The following is a 20,277-nucleotide window of genomic DNA, read 5'->3' as shown; positions in this document are numbered from 1 at the left end:
GTTAATGAGTGGATCTGGCTGGGTACAGCATACCTGTGGAAACTCGCCGAAGTGCGAGCACGTAAGAACGGTAGTAGCGGACGCGAATGTGTCGACTTCGGTTTATTTCTAGAGTTTTAGGAAAGTGTAGCCCATCTGCAAAGGATACAGCATTTAGCACACTTGTGCAGGCCTTTCTTGAATACTGCTCGAGTTTTTGTGATCTGTATAAGATAAGATTAAAGGAAGACTTCGAAGCAATTCAGAGGCGAGCTGCTACATTTGTTACCGGTAGATTCGAGCAACACGCGGGTATTCCAGAGATGCTTCATGAACTCAAATTGGAATCCCTACGGGGAAGACGTCGTTTTTTTCGCGAAACGTTGTTGTGAAACAATAGAACGAAAAACCAGTCCAAGTTGCAAATTTTTTACTTTTTATCCATTCGGTGACTAGTTCGGGCCGAGACCGATTTTCAAATCAACCTACAGGACAGAAAACCAAATTCACACTCACACATAATACAGTTAGTACCAAATACTTAAGCATACACCAAAGATACAGAACATATCCTTTTAAATTTATATAAAAAGTCGAAAATGGCATTTTCGAAGATGTCAAAAATGTGCAATGACCATTTGCAGTCCTTACAGATACCTGGCAGTTCAGTCCTTCCACTGTCGTAAGGAAAGCTCGGGAAGGGGGCGCCCTATCAGGATATAGGAAACATTTTTGTTTATTAAAATGTTCTCCAACCAAGAATACAACAATTCATACAACAACCGTACAAGTCCACTCTAAAATCTTTACGAAAAAGTGTCAAATAGTGAAAATCACTCACTAGTAACACGCAGCAGCAATACATGTGGCACGTATTACAAAGTTGTATGTTGGCACGCAAAATCATTATGTGTGAAACCGTGCAAGTCAACAATAAAGTTATTGCTTTTTAAATCCATTACCAAAACCTGCCAAGTACTTATAACCACTGAACAGTAAAACAAAACAGTACCACCTAAGGCGCGTAAAGTATGGCGTGATAAAATTTTTATGCTTGTAAATGGTCGGAAGTGATGAAGATCTTTAATCTCCTATTGTTTTCTTTTAATAATAAGGTTGCTGTTCGAGATTTTTACGTGCCTACATGGCATATAACTTTGTAATACGCGCGGGAGGTGGTGCTGTTTTGTTTTACTATTCAGTGGTTTTAAATAGCTGGCTGTTTTTGGTAAAGGATTTAAAAAGTAACAATTTTATTGTTGAAAAAATTAAATTAAATGATCGTATGGCATTGTTGGCCGCGAGGCCCCATGAGGGAAGTTCGGCCGCCGGATTGCAAGTCGTTTTTAGTTGACGCCACTTCGGTGAATTGCGAGTCAATGATGATGAAGAACACACAACACCCAGTCATCACGAGGCAGAGAAAATCCCTGACCCCGCCGGGAATCGAACCCGGCACCCCGTGCTTGACTTCCACTGTTTCACATTTTATGATTTTACATACCAACATGGCATACAATTTTGTAATACGCGCCGTATGTGGCGATGCTGTGTATTACAGGTCAGAGATTTTAAGTATTTGACTCTTTTTGGTAAAGATTTTAAAAAGTATTAATTTTATTGTGGACTTGTACGGTTATTGTACGAATCGTTGTATTTTTGATGGTCGGAGAGCATTTTAAATAAATAAAAAGGTTTCCTGTATTCTGATAAGATGCCCCCTTCCCGAGGTTTCCTTACGACAGCGGAAGAAGTAAACTGGCAGTTATCTGTGTGCACTGTTAATGTTCGTTGCACATTTTTGGACATCTTCGGAAATGCCATTTTCGACTTGTTATGTAAGTTCAAAACGATATGTTCTGTATCTTTGGCATATGCTTGAGAATTTGGTTATAACTGCATCATGCATGACTGTAAATTTGGTTTTCTGCCCCGTAGGTTGATTTGAAAATCGGTCTCGGCCCGAAACTAGTCATCGAATGAATGAAAAGTAAAAAATTTGCAGCTTGGACTGGTTTTTCGTTCTATTGATTAACAGAAGTTGCTGATCCAAGCTGCTCCAGCATGCTGGAAGTTCGTAAATTGTTGAGAAAGTTTAGAGAACAGGCATTTGCAGCTGCAGGTACATTTCTCGTTCAGGGCTGAGAAAACAAGATAAGAAGCATAATGGCTCCTACCGGGGCTTATAGATAGTCTTTTTCCCTCGCTCCTTTTGCAAGTGTAGTAGGAAATGATGTGACTAGTAGTGGCATAAGGTGCTCCCTGCCATACATCATACGTACCGGTACATACCATGTATGTAGATGTAGATGTAGATGATGTGAGCTACTGTCAAGGTTAGAAGCCGTGTTAGATGCTATTAACGCAGTGTCTCGCTTACTTAGGAAATTTTTCCCAGGGTGCTTACAATAGCATGATGAATGCGTTTCGCAGCACTCTTTTACAAGATGTTATTATTGCTCCGGCACTGAATTTGTCGAAGAGAACCTCAAAGATGTCCAGCCTGTTTCCTCACTCTGATATCACTACAGTTTTGTGTGTTTTGGGGGGAGGGGGGGGGGGGGGAGTGAAATTTGAGCCGTATTTGGTGAGGACTTAATCGAAATGTTTACATTTAAAATATATTTATTCTGAATAGTAGAATATTTCATAATGATAGTCGGTTTCGTTCCGTAGCCACACATTCGAAATTATCTCGCAGACTGCTCGGTCTTTTCCGGAGCCATGTTTGCTGGAATGTTTTTGTTTTTATTATCTCATACTTTCATTCGTAACAGTTTTCACTATTAATTATGATACACCCTCCATAATGAACGGTAATACTCTCTTGAGGTACCCATCAAAATAAATTCAGTTTTGACCTTAACACAACCGTGCTGCGCTCTGGTGGCTAGGAAGCCTTAAGTCGTGTCGCAAAGTTGGTCTGATCTCCGACAAACTCGTATTTTGTCTACTAGACATTGGTGCGAAACCACATGATGAACACAAACTTCCATCGACAAAATTTCGGAGATCGTTTAGATGCTCTCCAGTCACTCATTATACAGTAATTTCGTCTTGTTTGATTTCTTAGTCCCATTTTACTTTGTACTGAAAAATGGGCACAGCAGCGCAGATGTTGACGGAAGGCGCTAAAATCACGTATTGTTCTCCAGATCAAATTCCAGTAAAACTGAATCTTGGGAATCTGTTGATCTAACATCAACCTCTTCTGACCTTTACTGTGCGTATCTAAAGTAAACCAGCATTATTTGAACTTACAGTCCACACGTTTGGGTTCAAATGGCTCTGAGCACTATGCGACTTAACTTCTGAGGTCATCAGTCGCCTAGAACTTAGAACTACTTAAACCTAACTAACCTAACGACATCACACACATCCATGCCCGAGGTAGGATTCGAACCTGCGACCGTAACACGTTTGGGTTCGACTTCATTACGAGTAGGGTGGACAATGGTTGGGAAAATAAATATGGAGTGGTTTAACACTAGACTACTTGCATCAACGTTCAGTAATATTTACGCACAAATCCGTTCTGTCTAATTCGTGTTGTCGTAACTACCAAACCATTAGACGGTTTCTAAACGTACCATACATACCTAATCAAGCAAGCCAATGTTGAGGATATTTTCCTCTAAAGCTTCTTTTTACCAAATCTGATAATAATTTTCGTTTATATAATCTGTATTTCGTATTGAATTCTGATAAGTAAATGATATCCGGAACAAAACCTACCTCCAATGTAGATACATTCTCTTGTTCTTTTGAGGCAGGCACTAAACGAAAGGACTACCGTGATGAAAACGTAAACGGTGACGAAAACTGAGATACTGGAGACGAAAGTGAGACCACATAAAGCAAGTTCCTATTTTAACTCAGTGACGGTTTCTTCCGTAGCAAAGAAAAGTATTCTGTAATCTGAGTGGGGCTATAAATACGTCGCTGGCAGAACAAAAAAGAAGTTAAAGTTCTCTTTAGCGGAGAATGAAAGAGTTGGAAGTTTGAATATGCTTAGTGAAAGTAGGCAACCACCGAAGCTAAATGTGGAAATAATTAATCGCATAAGATGGTAAGAGGATGAAGTGTTTTGGACAACTAGTTATTGATTGGACAATAACGCATAATCACTGAATAATGTACGAAAAGATGGATTTGTTATGAAGGGGGAAGCGTCATACTTTAACAGATTACAAGCAACATAGTGACTTCCTTGTCCTCAGAATGGAAACGAAATCACTATCAGGATAACAGTGTACAGGTTTATGAGCCGAAAGGACGACAGCATAGAAAAAATACATGACTAAATGGATATGATAACTATTTAAATAACAAACGAGTATGAAAACCATAGATAGAAGAAAAATTAAGTAAGAATTTTCAAATAATTATAAACGTCTGCAACAAGTCCAATTTCTAGAGTTTAGAATAATAGCCGCTACCAGTCAAAACAAGGTGATTTTGTTTAACACACAACCGGTTTCGGCCTGTGCCCATTTTCAGGTAGTGTACATTCATCTACGTGTTTCAATACCCAATCTGAAATATTCACTGTTTTAATAAAAACAAATATGTGATGGCGACTAAATAGACAGGGACATAACTGAAACAATTCTAAGAGGCTAAGCGCCATGTATTGAAAATATTGTTGTACTTAATATGTAACTGTAGTACCTATATCGTTTCCACATTACGTTAATTACATTATTTACAAACGTGTAAAAAATCGAAATATGTTTGTAAAAAAAGTTATAAAATGTAATGTGGAAACGATATGGATACTCCAGCTATATGTAAGTATATTAATATTTTCGAAACATAACGCTTAGCCACTTCGAATTGTCTCAGTTATGTCCCTGTCTATTTAGTCATCATAATATACTTGCTTTTATTAAAACAATGAACATTTCAGGTTGAGTATGGAAACAGGTAAATGAATGTTACCACCTGAAGATGGGCACAAGCCCGAAATCGATTCTGTTTTAAATAAAATCACTTTCTGTTGTGACTGGTAGCGATTAATTTCTATATACTATAAAGGAAGAGTCAAGGAGTCCAGTTGCGTCCATTATGGATAAAATTCATTTAATACAATTACTCACTGCTTAAACTGAATTACTGAGACCAGTCAGCAATTTGCCTGAACTAAAAGTCAAAGTGACGAATATTGCCGCTTATTAGTTACACTGTTCTCTTCATCGTCAACATACTGCACTCTCACTAAAAGCCTTCTGGATGAACTGTTGTGTCATTTCGTAAAATATTTGAAATGCCTATACCCTGGCGAAGGCTGATGCAACTCGACCGAAACGTCAGTTTTGTTTTAAACTTGAAGTATTTCATATGACGGCATGGCAGCACACCCAGAAAGATTTTAGTGGGACTTACACCAGCCATGGAAATCTACGTATGCATAACTAACTACATTCCCTGTACAGTGTGTCTGAAAAGTCCCTGTGCCCGTAGGTCGAGATAGTATATTGTATACTGGAGTAAAAAAAAAAAAAAATACTATGAAGCCATTGGATCTGAATGTGCACGATCATGCCCAACACAGAAATTCTATGTGTCTGTGAGACCTTGACATCTTGCGGAGAATCTCATGAATTATGCTTTGCTCAATTCTTCATCAGACTTGTACAAATGCTGAGCCACTTGGTACATTATTCCCCAACTTGGTCATAGGGTGGTTGGGTTTCGCGTTCCGCTGAATAGGTCATGAGTCCACGACACCCAGGAGGCGTCTACACCGGTAGCAGGGGCTGTGTGTCGTGCACTGGGAGGTTTCTATAGATTAGAGGGTCTCAGGGAAACACAAAAACGGCTTCAGCTTCAAAGGGTGCAGGCGAAACATAGGAAGAACATAGATACGGGAATCATCGGATAACAGTTGTAAATTGTCGTAGCTGTGTTGGGCAAGTACCAGAGCTCCAAGCACTAATTGAAAGCACTGATGCTCAAATCGTTACAGTTACTGAAAGCTGGCTAAAGCCGAAATTTTTGCGAAAAATCTAACACTGTTCCGAAAGGAAAGGCTAAACACAGTTGGCAGTGGCGTGTTCGTTGCTATTAGAAGTAGTTTATGTTGCCACGAAATTGAGTTACTATGGGCAGATCTCATTCTTGGCAACTGGAATAAAATAATAATTGGATCCTTTTCCCGACCTCCCAATTCAGATGATACAATTGCTGAAAGGTTCAAAGAGAAATTGAGTTTAATTTTAAACATGTACCTGGCTCATACAATTATATTTGCTGGCGACTTTAATTTACCCTCGATACGATGGCGAAAATACATGTTTAAATCCAAAGGTACACATAAATCGTCATCCGAAATTGTGCTAAATGTATTTTCTTAAAAGTATTTCGAGCAGTTAGGTCATAAGCCCATGCGAATAGTAAACAGTTGTGAAAACACACTTGACCTCTTGGCAACAAATAATCCTGAGCTAAAAACAACCATCAAAACAGATACAGATATTATTGAACACAGGGTTGTCGTAGCGAGATTGATTGTTGTAACCCCCAAATCCTTCAAAAATAAACGAAAGATATACCTATTCAAAAAAATCAGATAAAAATTCACTTGACGCCGTCCTGAGAGACAATCTCCAATCCTTCCAAATTAACAATGTGCGCTGGCATAAGCTGTCGCCAGCGCACCGGTCGGCAAAGAAGTAGCGCGAAGATCGATAGTAGGCGCTGGATGAAGCGCGCCTATCACGAGAGAGGCCAGAGACACACCGGCAAGCAACGTGCCACCAGCGCCCTCTCGACAGCATGTATTTAGTCCGCCGATGCTGACCGGTGGGGGGGGGGGGGGGGGGGGTCTCATTCATCGACTGAAAGTACAGTCGCAGAGCGAGTATAATTATGCAGGTTACGACAGTGCATAGCGTCCAGATTAGTGCCTATAGTGCGACGGGCAGTGAGACTAAAGTTTATAATAGCAACATTACCTATATTGCCTGCAAGAGGGATATTATGAGGGTGGTTTGGAAAGTTCTCAGAACGGAATAGAAAAAAGTACTTACATCATTGAAACATTTTACATTTTTCAATGTAGTCCCCTTAGATTAATGCACTTGGTCCAACGATGTTCCAGTCCTTGATCCCATCTCGAATGAGTTTCCTCCAGGCCTGCACAATAGTTGTCAACTCCAGCTATCAATTCGTCATTCGAAGTGAATCTTCGCCCGCCAAGAAAATTTTCAGTTTTGGGAAGAGATGGAAGTCTGTCGGAGCCATATCAGGTGAATAAGGTGGGTGTGACAAAAATTCATACCATAGTTCGTGTAATTTGCCAAGGCGACGCCACATGTGTGCGAGAGCGCATTGTCTTGATGGGAGATGACTTTCTTCCTTGCTAAACCTGGCCTTTTTTCTCGTATCTTTTGTTGCAGTTTGCCCAGGAGGTTAGCATAGTATTCTCCAGTAATTGTTTCCCCAGTGGGGAGATAATCTGCAAACAGAATCCCCTGCGCGTCCCAGAACACTGATGCCATGACCTTCCGCGCCGAAAGAATTGTCTTAGTTTTCTTTGGTGGCGGAGAATCAACTTGTTCCCACTGCCTTGACTGTTGTTTTATCTCTGAGGTATATTAGTGCACCCAAGTTTCAACTGTGGTCACAAACCGGCGCAAAAAATCTTGTTCATTTCTCCTAAAACGGGCCAAACATTGTTCTGATATGTCCAGTCTCATGTATTTTTGATCCAGTGTCAAGAGTCGCGGCACTCATCTTGCAGATATTTTTTTCATTTCTAATTCTTCAGTTAAAATGTGATATACCCTCTCAGATGACATCTGACAAGTGTGAGCAATTTCACGCATTTTCACTCGGCGATCCTCCATGACCATTTTGTGCACTTTTGCAATAAAAAAATTATCGTATGGCATTTATTGGCCGGGATATCCCAAACGGGGTTCTTTGTGGAGTAGTGACATATATTGGCCGACCACTGCGCAGATCATAATCTAAGCTCTCCGACGAAATTTAAATTCATTTGCCGACTTGGCAACAGTTGAATATGAGGGAGCAGAGTCCCTCAGTGTATTCTGGGAATCGGCACGAATGTGCTTTGCTTTCATACCTTTCTTTACGAAGTACTTAATTACTGCTTGAATCTCAATTTTTTCCATCTTCGCAAATCGCTGCGTGGGAACAACAGAGCCACGTCGCCGCCACAGCTCTCTTCCAAGAGCACTGACGTGGCACATGTTTACAGGCAACAATCCACTGCGTATCACGTGAACAACTCGTTGCGCTAGCGCTGATCTCTCGTGGTGATTTCGAGAACTTTTCAAACCACCTAATGAGCTTGTATCACAACACATGTACTCTATTCCAGTTAAGTGTCCAGTTTATGTAAATAAAGAAACGTATTAAGCCACATGTGCATTTGTGGTGTGTAAAGAGGATACTAACCACCCATAACCACATCCTCCCCCTTGCAGTACAAGACTCTACAGTGGTGACGAGGATACTACACGTCTGAGGCGCTGCAGTTATGGACTGTGCGGCTGGTCCCGGTGGAGGTTCGAGTCCTCCCTCGGGCATGGGTGTGTGTGTTTGTCCTTAGGATAATTTAGGTTAAGTAGTGTGTAAGCTTAGGGACTGATGAGCTTAGCCGTTAAGTCCCATAAGATTTCACACACATTTGAACATTTTTTTGGATACTACACAATGTAAGTGTAGACCAGATGTGATTTGAATTCAAAGAAATAGTATCCGCAGCAATTGAGAGTTTTATACCAAATAAATTAACAAACGACGGAGCTGATCCTCCTTGGTACGCAAAATGGGTCAGGACACTGTTGCAGAAACAACGAAAAAAACCTTGCCAAATTTAAACGGACCAAAATATCCAAGATCGGCAGTCTTTCACAGAAGCTCGAAAATTATCGCGGACTTCAATGCGACATGCTTGTAATAGTTTCCACAACGAAACTTTGTCTCGAAACCTGGCAGAAAATCCAAAGAGATTGTGGTAATATGTGAAGTATGCTAGCGGCAAGACACAATCAATGCTTTCTCTACGCGATAGCAATGGAAATACTATAGACGACAGTGCTACCAAAGCAGAGTTGGTAAGCAACCCTAATACCTTCACCAAAGAAGACGAAGAAAATATTCCAGAACTCGAATCAAGAACAGCTGCCAACACGGGTAACGTAGTAGTAGACATCCTCAGAGTAGTGGAGCAACTTAAATCACTTAACAAAAGCAAGTATTCCCGTCCAGACTGCATATTAGTTAGGTTCCTTTCAGAGTATGCTGATACAATAGCTCCATACTCAACAATCATATAAAATCGTTATCTACCCAAAGACTGGAAAGCTGCACAGATCGCATCAGTATTCAAGAAAGGTAGTAGAAGTAATCGACCAAATTACAGGCCCATATCATTAACGTCGATATGCAGCAGGATTTTGGAACATACATTGTGTTCGAACATTAAGAAATAACTCGAAGAGAACGGTCTATTGACACACAGTCAACATGGGTTTAGAAAACATCGTTCTTGTGGAGCACAACTATCTCTTTACACTCACGTGAAGTGTTGAGTGCTATTGACAAGGGATCTCAAATTGATTCCGTATTTCTGGATTTCCAGAAGGCTTTCGACACTGTACCACACAAGCAGCTTGTAGTGAAATTGCGTGCTTATGGAATATCGTCTCAATTATGTGGCTGGATTCGTGATTTCCTGTCTTAGAGCTGAGATGTTAACCGCATTTGCAACGTGTCCGAACATGAATTTCCATTCATATGGTCCGAATACCTTTCGTGATGACAACGGAGCCCATATCATAACCTCACGTGAGTTACTTAACAATGCGTCACATAACATTGATTGTCCTCCTGCGTCAACTGTATATATTGAACGTACATCAGAAAATGACACCCTTGAGCGAGACACAGTAATTGTAAATTGTGCCAACAAAGCACAGCAAGCTACTACTCGCTGCTCCATCTCGTTGTCAAATAATTCATTCACGGCGGTCGATATTGTTAACGTGGTTACGCATAGTCTGTCGCGGTAACTGAAGTCCAATTGCTCTACTGCGAGCGGATTTCATTGGAGACTGCTCCGTTGACTTAGCGACGGCGGCACTCGTCTCCTCTCTCTCGTTCTCTACGTCCGCTACGCAACGTGTCTTAAACGCTGTCTGAAACAAAAGCACGTTTCTCCCATCAAGCAGAGTTATGAATTGGGGCTTTACCAATGCGATCTCTAAATGCACTCATTACCTCTGTCATTGTTTGCCCTTTCTGCGCACATTTGTGCACTTTCACACACACACAAACACACACACACACACACACACACACACACACACACACCACTAATCGTTCCTAAACGGTAACAGCGGGAAAATGCTTCTATCGGGGCTCAAGAAAAACCAATATACCTCTTTTTAAAGCACTGATTGAAAATTGGGGTACCAGCTGCCTCATTCTACTTTCCTCAACACCTTTAAAAAGTTTCTCAAAAATTTGGTATGCGAACATATTCGTGCTCTTTTTAATATCCAACTCACCTCTCACTTCGACAAGTTTCCCTAACAGTAACTCGCTCACACCCACCATCCCATCGCTGTGAGTCAGTCACACCCTTTCAATCAAGCTTGCCCATTATCACTCACTCATTCGGCCCAACTCATTGTCAGTATCTATTCCCGTCTCTCTACCTGTCTCCTGTCACAAGCCAGAGTCTCCTTTGTTCTGTCCTTCTGCTACTGCCCCCATTCACTGTCGCTGTCTCCCTCTTGTTCTCTGTTACTGCCACTATCTCATTCATTCCTTCCCACTGCTGCTGTCCCTTCTCACTGTCACTATTTCTCTCTCTTTCTTGCTGTTCCTGCCATAGACTCTGTCTCTCATTATCACTGGCTCTCACCCTCTTCGACCTTCTCCTTCTCTTTATTCCTCTCCTTCACTTTTTTCCTAGTACTGTTCTGTCACTGCCAACTATGTTCCACTCCCACCGTGTTCCTCTTTTTCTCTCACACTGTTATTCACTCCTTCGCACTTTCTACACCACAACATCTAGTATTTGTTACTTTTTCGTCTCTTTCCTACTACCATTACCTTCTCCTCACTCTGCATAAAAAAGTGCGATTATGTTGGCATGCCAGGGAGTGATGGTCTGGGGCATCACTTCGTTTCAAAGCAGGATCCCTTTGTTTGTCGTCTGTGGCACCCTTACAGTACAGCGGTAGGTCTACGATATTCCACGCCACGTTTTGTTGCCCTTCATGGCAAGCCATCTTGGGCTTATATTTTAGCAAGATAATGCCCGCCCACACACGGTGAGAGTTTCTAATGCTTGTCTTGGTGCGTGCCCCAGTTGGGCAGAATTTGGCACGATATCACTCAGGAGATCTGACGATTCTGTCATTCAATGCAAACTGAATAACTTTTTGCATATGGCTGCAGGTGGACCAACACCTTATTGACTAGCTTGCTTTGTGAAGCTATTTCTCTTTAGTATGTCACCCACTTTTTGTGAAACTGTAATCGTTTGTTTATCTGTGTGAATTTCGTTGCGTTATCCCCTTTTCCTACAACTATTTTGATTTGGTTGTCCCATTTGACGTTGCTCCAGGCGAATACTCGTACATACTTCACGATAGTTGCTCTTTACAGTGACTGATCCCCAACTGTGAGATTGAACAGTAATCGATCATTCCTGCTAGTTAGCTATTTATATTGAGGGTTAGTTGCTAGAACCCCGACAAGAAGTCGGTCATCTGCAGAACTTCCTGCGTTTCAGTATAATTTTTTGGCCTTGATAGTTTCCTATATGGAATAACGTCTTTCGCGGACACCCCCCCCACCCCCCCACCCCTCCGCGCTCCCTAACTCCCCACCCCCTGGCCAACACACATACGCTCGAACTATGAACAGTAACAACCTCGGGGTGGACTGGCAGGTGCTTTAGCATCTGACGATTTCGTCCCGTTAAGAACGACTCGTTAAGCTGCATATGCTAGAAAGTCCCAAATCCAATGACAAAGCTGTTCCAGTTTTCCGTAAGCTCGTATTTGTTCAATGGAATGGGTGACAGTGCAGAATTGTATCGAATACCTTTATGGAGGCTGAAGGGTGTAAGGAATATACAGAGTGTCTGTGTAATGTAAACAAACTTGAGGACAATGTTATAGAAGAATTAGAAGCAGAAGCTGGAGATGGAAGATAGGATACTGCGAGAAGAATTTGACAGGGCACTGAAAGGCTTAAGTGGCAACAAGGCCCCTGGAGTAGACATCGTTGTCCAGAATTACTGAGATCTTTGGGATAGTCAGCCATGACAAAAATATTCCACCTATTGTGCAATATATACAGAATCAGACCGGAAAGCTTGTTAGGGTGTTGCGGGGTAGGTTGTGCTGAAAAATAATTGTTAAGAAAAAATTCGATACCTTCTGCCGTTTCTGAGTTAATTAGCACTGAAGTGAGCCAATCAGTCCGTTGGGCGCGCAAATTCAATCGGCCTGCCAGACACAATTATAGTCAAGTTGTTCTCATAGCATAGACGATAGCGAACGACACTGCTCAGCTTTTGGATCGGGTTCGATCCTCACTGCCGTCTCATGTACAATTTTAAAATGGCTCTCTTTTTCCGTTTTAGGAAACCAAATGAAGAACAATCTAGCGGCACCGTCTCAGGAGAACTACTTGAATTTGCGCGCCCAATGGCCTGATTGGCTGACTTCAGTGCTAATTATCTCGGAAACGGCAGAAGGTATCGAATTTTTTCTTAACAATTGTTTCTCAGCCCAATCCACCCTGCAACACCCTAACAAACGTTTTCAGACCGGTTCTGACCACACAGTGTAAGACGGACGAAATACCTTCAGACGCAAGAAAGAATATAATAATTCCAAAGAAAAAAAGTGATGACAGGTGGGAATACTATCGATCCGTCTCTTTAATAAGTCACAGCTGCAAAATACCAACATAAATTATTTACAGAAAGATGGAAAAACTGGTAGCGGTCAATCCTGCGTAATATCGGATTGGGTTCCGGAGTAATGTAGGAACACGCGAGGCAATACTGATCCTCCGACTTATCATAAAAGATAGGCTGAAGAACGGCAAACCTACGTTTACAATATTTGCAGATTTACAGAAAGTTTTTGACAGTGTGGACTGGACTACACTCTTCGAAATTTTGAAGGTAGTAGGGACAAAGCACAGGGGCCGAAAGGTTATTTACAACAAGACAGTCGCTATAATATTCGAAGGACATGAATGGGAAGCTGTGTTTCAGAAGAGAATGAGTGTTCTAGCTTATGCCCAATGTTATTCAGTTTGTACATTGAGCAAGCTGTGAAGAAGACCGTGGAGAAATTTGGAAAGTGAATTAAAATACAAGGAGAAGAAATAAAAACTTTGCGATAGCCAATGACATTATAATCCTGTCAGAGACGGCTAAGGACTTGGAAATTTAGTTGACGGAATGTATAGTGTCTTTAAAATAGATTGTAAGATGAAAAACGGTAAAAGTGAAATAAGGGAAATGGAATACAGTCGAAATAAATTAGGGAAGTTGAGATGATTAGATTAGGAAATGAGGCACTACAAGTAGCTGATGAGTCTTGAAGTTTGAGCAGCAAAATGACTCATGATGGTTGAAGATACAGACTCGCAATAGCGAGAAAAGCATTTCTGCAGACGAATGGAATTTAACATTTCATATAAACTTAAGAGTTGGGAAGTAGCCTTGTACGGGTGTGAAACATCGACGTAAAGCCACTGAGACAAGAAGAAGATAGAAGCTATTGAAATGTGGTGCTATAGAAGAATGCTGAGGATCAGATGACTACATCTAATAACAAATGAGAAGGCACTGAATCAAATTAGGGAAAAAAGAAATTTATGGCACGGTTTAACCTTAGTGCACTATCAAAATGGGCATAGGATATAGGGTTAAACCTCAACCCTTCCAAAACCTAAGCGGTACTGGTTGGTCATTCTAGGTTTAGTACCCCTAAACATTGGGAATCCCTACCATCTTTAACCCTAAATGGGACAAATATCAACTTATCTCGTTCAGCAAAGAGTCTATGAGTAATAATAGATGAAAATCTTAATTGGACCGAGCACGTAATAAGCAAAAAGGCATGAGCATCTATCCATGTCCTACACAAATATAAAAAGCTCTTCCCTCTTGACCTGGAAAAGAAACTTCTGCAAACATTTATACTTCCAATTACTGATTACAGCGATGTTATCCTGCAAGGCCTTTGCCACGAAAGCTCACGGCACCTGGAACTGGTTATGAATGCCTGTGTTCGTTATATCTTTGATGTTCGACTCTTTGACCACATTTCACAAACATATCCACAGCTGTCCTGGCTACGTGCAGATAAGCACAGAGATTTCCATACCCTCTGTCTTCTCTTATCAACGAACATTGCCCCTCATATCTCTCCTCGACGTTCACACTCTTGTCCAAACAACATGACAGAAACAACCGTTCCCATCAGAGCAAAAGTCTTTCTCTGCCACTCCATCGTTCAGCCACCTTCTCGAAGTCCTTCTCAGTAGCAGGAACGCGACTCTGGAACAACCTCCCGCATTGTATTAAAAATTAAGCTCCACCCGAACAGACCATAAAGGCCCAATGGTATCAACCGGCCGCCGTGTCATCCTCAGCCCACAGACATCACCGGATATGGATGGGCGCGTGGTCGTCACACCGCTCTCCCGGCCGTATGTCAGTTTACGAGATCGCAGCCCCTACTTCTCAATCCTCAGTTTGCCTCACAAGGGTTGGGTGCACCCCGCTTGGCAACAGCGCTCGGCAGACCGGATGGTCACCCATCCAAGTTCTAGCCCAGCCCGACAGCGCTTAACTTCGGTGATCTGACGGAACCCGGTGTTAACCACAGCGGCAAGGCCGTTGACCCCGCATTATATTAGAGAACACAGTAACAGCTCCAGCTGCAGAAGAGATGTAATGACATATCTACTACAGCAACAATAAAGTTTCCCCTTGCACATTGTAATGTTACCTCTCTCATCTGGGGAACAAATATTAAATATCCTCAATTATTTTATATCAAATTATGACACGTGATTAAAAACCTGTGTGGTCTCTCTGGTTTCAATAGTGGACCACAAGTCGCCGTCAGTATGTTCACTCTGTTAACAGAGCATAAGAGACTTAAATATTTCACAAGAGAAGGTAACTTCACAGTACGAATACGAAATAATTTAATTGCCTTACCTTGAATACTCGTTGTTGCTTGCTCGTTGTCTAGGGGTAACTCCTGGATTTGCTGTAATTGTTAGTACAATGGGTCCTTGGGCTTGTAATATGCTACGTAAGAACTGATACTGTTTAAAGCTTTCCATATTATATATTTTCGTAATATCATCTTCATAACAATCAGTAGTTCACCAATATAGCTTTTCCAACATCGTCCGTTTCTCACGACTTCTCAAGACTCACTGTCTCTTAGACTCACCAAACGCGACTGTCCCTTAGCCTCACCCGGCAAACTGTTTCTGCATTAACAATCAAAGACCTTACAAAGTACACAGTTTTGCCAACATGAATTGAGCATAGATATTTTATACATCACACTTATACACTTATGAAAGCAGTGCGAAAATTGAATAGAGTTTTCAAATAGTTCTGCAGCAATACATAATACGATTGTCCTGCAAATTATTAATTTTTATAATAAAATGATAATATTTCAGTTTAAGTTCACTGTAATTTTATATTAATATAATTGTTCTTTTATGTCGATACACGGCACCGCATAGCTCGCCAGCCAATGGTATCGATAGTTTCAGTAGTCCGTTACATTACAACATCCATCTTTCCACCCTGATATTCATCACTTCCCAGTATTTTTAGCGGTTGCAGTCTCTGTAAATCTCCTTTTCCCAAAACTCGCTATATCAGAAAACATCTGTTCTATATATCTATAAATTCTTCTTATATCTGCTATTGTCACTATTGTTATTAATGTCACAATTATAGTCATTATTATTATTATTATTATTATTATTACATTTATAACTATAGTGGCAGTAGCTGCAGTGGCACAAATAATGCCGGTATTAACTTCGTTAGTTCATAGTCAATATAATTTATTCACACTGACACTTCAGACATTCAATTCATTTTAATGCTAATTGTCATATTAAAATTGTTATTTCCGAGGTAACTGTGATGTAACAGATACTATATGTGTGAAAAACCTGGTCCGGTGTAAGAGAGAGGCTGATTGTCCCAATCAGATCAGGGTAAACAAATAAATAAAAGAAAGAAGCGTTGATGGGAGGTATCCTCAGGCATCAATGAACTCTCTGTTTTGTCCTGGAAGAATGTATTGCAGAGTGACATCAAGGTTTGAATACTGGAAGCAGGCTCGAATGGCTGAAGGTCCAAGTAGTTATGCAAAGACGGAGAGGCTTTCACAGGGTAGAGCAGCATGGAGAGCTGCATCAAACCAGTCTTTGGACTGAAGGCCACAACAACAACACATTCCGGAAGTCAAGAACAAGGCATCGACCTCGGTCGCGCTATCTATCGCCGTCTAAACCTCAAGGACGAACAGTGCGGGCTTAGTTCACAACGTCTGTGCTTACGAAATCTGTGTTCATACCTACGGAGGATATTTTTGGCTTCCAAAACCGTCGTAGCACACGAGCGTAAAACGAGTTCTACAATACGAGAATGAGATTTTCACTCTGCAGCAGAGTGTGCGCTGATATGAAACTTCCTGGCAGATTAAAACTGTGTGCCGGACCGAGACTCGAACTCGGGACCTTTGCCTTGCGCGGGCAAGTGCTCTACCAACTGAGCTACCCAAGCACGACTCACGCCTCGTCCTCACAGCTTTACTTCTGCCAGTAAGTTTTAATCTGCCAGGAAGTTTTATATCGAGTTCTACAATTTTACAAAAAAATAAATAAATAAAAATACGGTCAGTGACTTAGGTCCATAACTATGCGACCCTTCTTTATAAGCAGGAGTGAACTGCACCTTCTTCACTCGCATGGATGACTTCGTTGCTGCAACGATCCAACTTAATCTGCGCAGTTACTTTCGCGTGGTCTGTGTAGAATCGCAAAGGTACTCCATCAGTTTCCTTTTCATGCTGAGCGATTTTACTTGAGTTTCTATTCTGCGATCACTAACTCAATATCTGCCTTTGCGGCGTCCGTGCGATGATTGAAAATAGAAACTGTGTTACGACCAACTGCAGTGGAACAATTTCTAAAGACCTGACTCGATATTTCGGTCTTCTCTATGTCCTACTCTGTTTCGGTGCCAGCAGGATGCGCACTAAGAGACTGTAAACTGCGGTAGAAGCGTTCATCGAAGGTTTTAAATGGAACCGGCTCAGACGAGCAAGGTTAACACGAGTTGCTGAGAACGGCAGGAGATGGGGTAAGACCGGGCGAGGGGAGGAAGAAAACGGGGCACAGCTGCTGAGGGATCGCGTTACCGAGGGGACGCGACAGGTAGGAAGACGCGACCGGGGCTGACAACCCGTCCACCATGGTCTTATAACGTACGCAGCCCGGAGTCGTAGCAGCGCCGTGTATCTGCCGGCCGCCTGGAAAGCAATTGGAAGTGGATCAGCTGACGAGGGAACATCCCCATCGCACCCCCCTCAGATTTAGTTATAAGTTGGCATAGTGGATAGGCCTTGAAAAACTGAACACAGACCAATCGAGAAAACAGGAAGAAGTTGTGTGGAACTATGAAAAAATAAACAAAATATACAAGCTGTGTAGTCCATGCGGGGATAGGCAATATTGAGGACACTGTGCGCTCAGGAGCGCCGTGGTCCCGTGGTTAGTGTGAGCAGCTGCGGAACGAGAGGTCATTGGTCCAAATCTACCCTCAACTGAAAATTTTACTTTCTTTATTTTAGCAAAGTTATGATCTGTCCGTTCGTTCATTGACGTCTCTGTTCAATGTAATAAGTTTCATGTCTGTGTTTTGCGACCGCACTGTAAAAGCGTGCGATTAGTAGACGAAAGGACGTGCCTCTCCAATGGGAACCGAAAACATTTGATCGCAAGGTCATAGGTCAACCGATTCCTCCACAGGAAAACACGTCTGATATATTCTATACGACACTGGTGACAGCATGTGCGTCACATGACAGGAATATGTTGTCGACCCACCTAACTAGTACACTTGGCGAATGGGTAAAAAGATTCTTCTACCTTGCCCGATTTGGGTTTTCTTGTGGATGTAACAATCACTCCAAAAAAAGTGATGAAAACATAAGAGTTTGTCACATGAAGTGAAAATAAAAAGTTAAACTTTTCACTCGATGGAAGACTTGAACCAAGGACCTCTCGCTCGGGAGCTGGTCACGCTAACCACGGGACCATGGCGCTCATGAACTTGCACTCTCCTTGTTATTGCCTATACTGCGCATGGACTACTCAGTTTGTATATTTTGCATATTTTTTCATAGTTCCACACAACTTCTTCCTGTTTTCTCGATCGATCTGTGTTCAGTTTTTCAAGGTCTATCCATTGTGCCAACTTATAACTAAATCTGAGGGGGGTGCGATGAGGAGGTTCCCTTGTGAGAAAGAACTGACGAGTAACAGAATGCATAACGGTTTCCGATCGTCTTGTGTGCGCTTACATCAGACGCTTATGGAACAACAAATCCCGCGACCCCGACAGAGCCCGTATCCCCCATCCGAGGCACCCATCCCCTTCCGAGGTCACAAACCTCACCGCTAACTATATCTACTGCCTTCCCCTAAACGCAGCCACCCCGGTGGAAACCCGAGAAGATTTCATCAGCCGAGAAAGTCTACATTCACACGTGTAAGATGGTGCAAGATGTTTGAAATTATCAGGAATACAGTAGTAGGCTGTAGGGAAAGACAAGCAATATACACTGCCTAACGAAAAGGTTAAATTACCAGAAGGGGGGGGGGGGGGGGAGGAGGAAACGAAATGTAAATTCACGAGCTGAGTGGGTACTTGACGTTATTTCAGTGATTAGAAAATCGTGGCAGATTTACAAAGAACTTGGCAGTGTGAGCCCGCTTATCAGTTTGACGTGGTACCGACTCTGGCCTGAACGGATGTAGTGATTCGGCTGGGAAGTGTGTCATAAAGCCGTTGTTTACTCATCTGAGGGAAGCTGGTCCTCAAAAATGGCTCTGAGCACTATGGGACTTAACTTCTGAGGTCATCAGTCCCCTAGAACTTAGAACTACTTAAACCTAAGTAACCTAAGGACATCACACACATTCATGCCCGAGGCAGGATTCGAACCGACTGTAGCGCCCAGAACAGCTTTTTTTTTTTTTCTTTTGCATTTTGTTCATTGTTGATTGGTGTGTTTGGTCGTTGCGGACGTCACATGACATCCGTTAAAGTTCGTCTTGTTGATCGTTCCACTCAGATTTTTTATTACAGAGGCCAACCAGCACTCTGACCAAACACGCTCAGCCCCTCCGGCCAGCAAGCTGGTCCTCAACTCCTGTAACTGGTCCTTCACATGCTGCATACTGGTACTGGGACGGAGTGGACTTCCGAGCTGGTCCCACACATGTTTAATCGGGGACAGACCAGGAGGACCTGCTGGTCACGGGAGTACCTCAGCATCACGCAGGCAGGTCATAGATACACGTGCCGTGCGTGAATGAGCATTGTCCTACTGAAAGATGGCGCCACAATACTGTCACATAGAAGGTAACACATGAGGACTCTGGGCGTCTATGACTTGCCGTTATAGTTCTTTAAATCACTACCAGCGCGACCTCAAGTCTTACCTTACCGCTCCCCACACCATGACCGCCATCGCATAACTCTGTTCGTCATAAGAATAAACCTGATGTAAACAAACACAAAAGCAATGATTGGTCTGAAGCCGTAGCACACGCTGGTGTTGTTACGCTCTTGGAAGTAAGCTCTACTTATATTTTAGACATATTATTGCTATGTTAAATGAAGTTGTTTGCAGATGACGCTGTCGTTTATCGACTAATAAAGTCATCAGAAGATCAAAACAAACTGCAAAACGTTTAGAAAAGATATCTGAATGGTGCGAAAAGTGGCAGTTGACCCTAAATAACGAAAAGTGTGAGGTCATCCACATGAATGCTAAAAGAAACTCGTTAAACTTCGGTTACACGATGAATCAGTCTAATCTAAAAGCCGTAAATTCAACTAAATAACTAGGTATTACAATTACGAACAACTTAAATTGGAAGGAACACATTCAAAATGATGTGGGGGAGGCTAACCAAAGACTGCGTTTTATTGGTAGGACACTTAGAAAATGT

At 42.1% G+C, this 20,277-nt stretch overlaps 1 non-coding gene across 1 annotated transcript; it reads right to left on the bottom strand.

Moving 5' to 3' along the window:
- Positions 1-16,745: 16,745 nt before the first annotated feature.
- Trnaa-cgc (transfer RNA alanine (anticodon CGC)) lies at positions 16,746-16,820 on the bottom strand. The gene has a single exon. It is a non-coding gene; the product is annotated as a tRNA-Ala (tRNA).
- Positions 16,821-20,277: the final 3,457 nt, after the last annotated feature.

Source organism: Schistocerca serialis, chromosome 6 (genome assembly GCF_023864345.2).
Source record: "Schistocerca serialis cubense isolate TAMUIC-IGC-003099 chromosome 6, iqSchSeri2.2, whole genome shotgun sequence".
Classification (NCBI taxonomy): domain Eukaryota; kingdom Metazoa; phylum Arthropoda; class Insecta; order Orthoptera; family Acrididae; genus Schistocerca; species Schistocerca serialis.
This window is presented reverse-complemented; position numbering and strand designations above follow the sequence as displayed.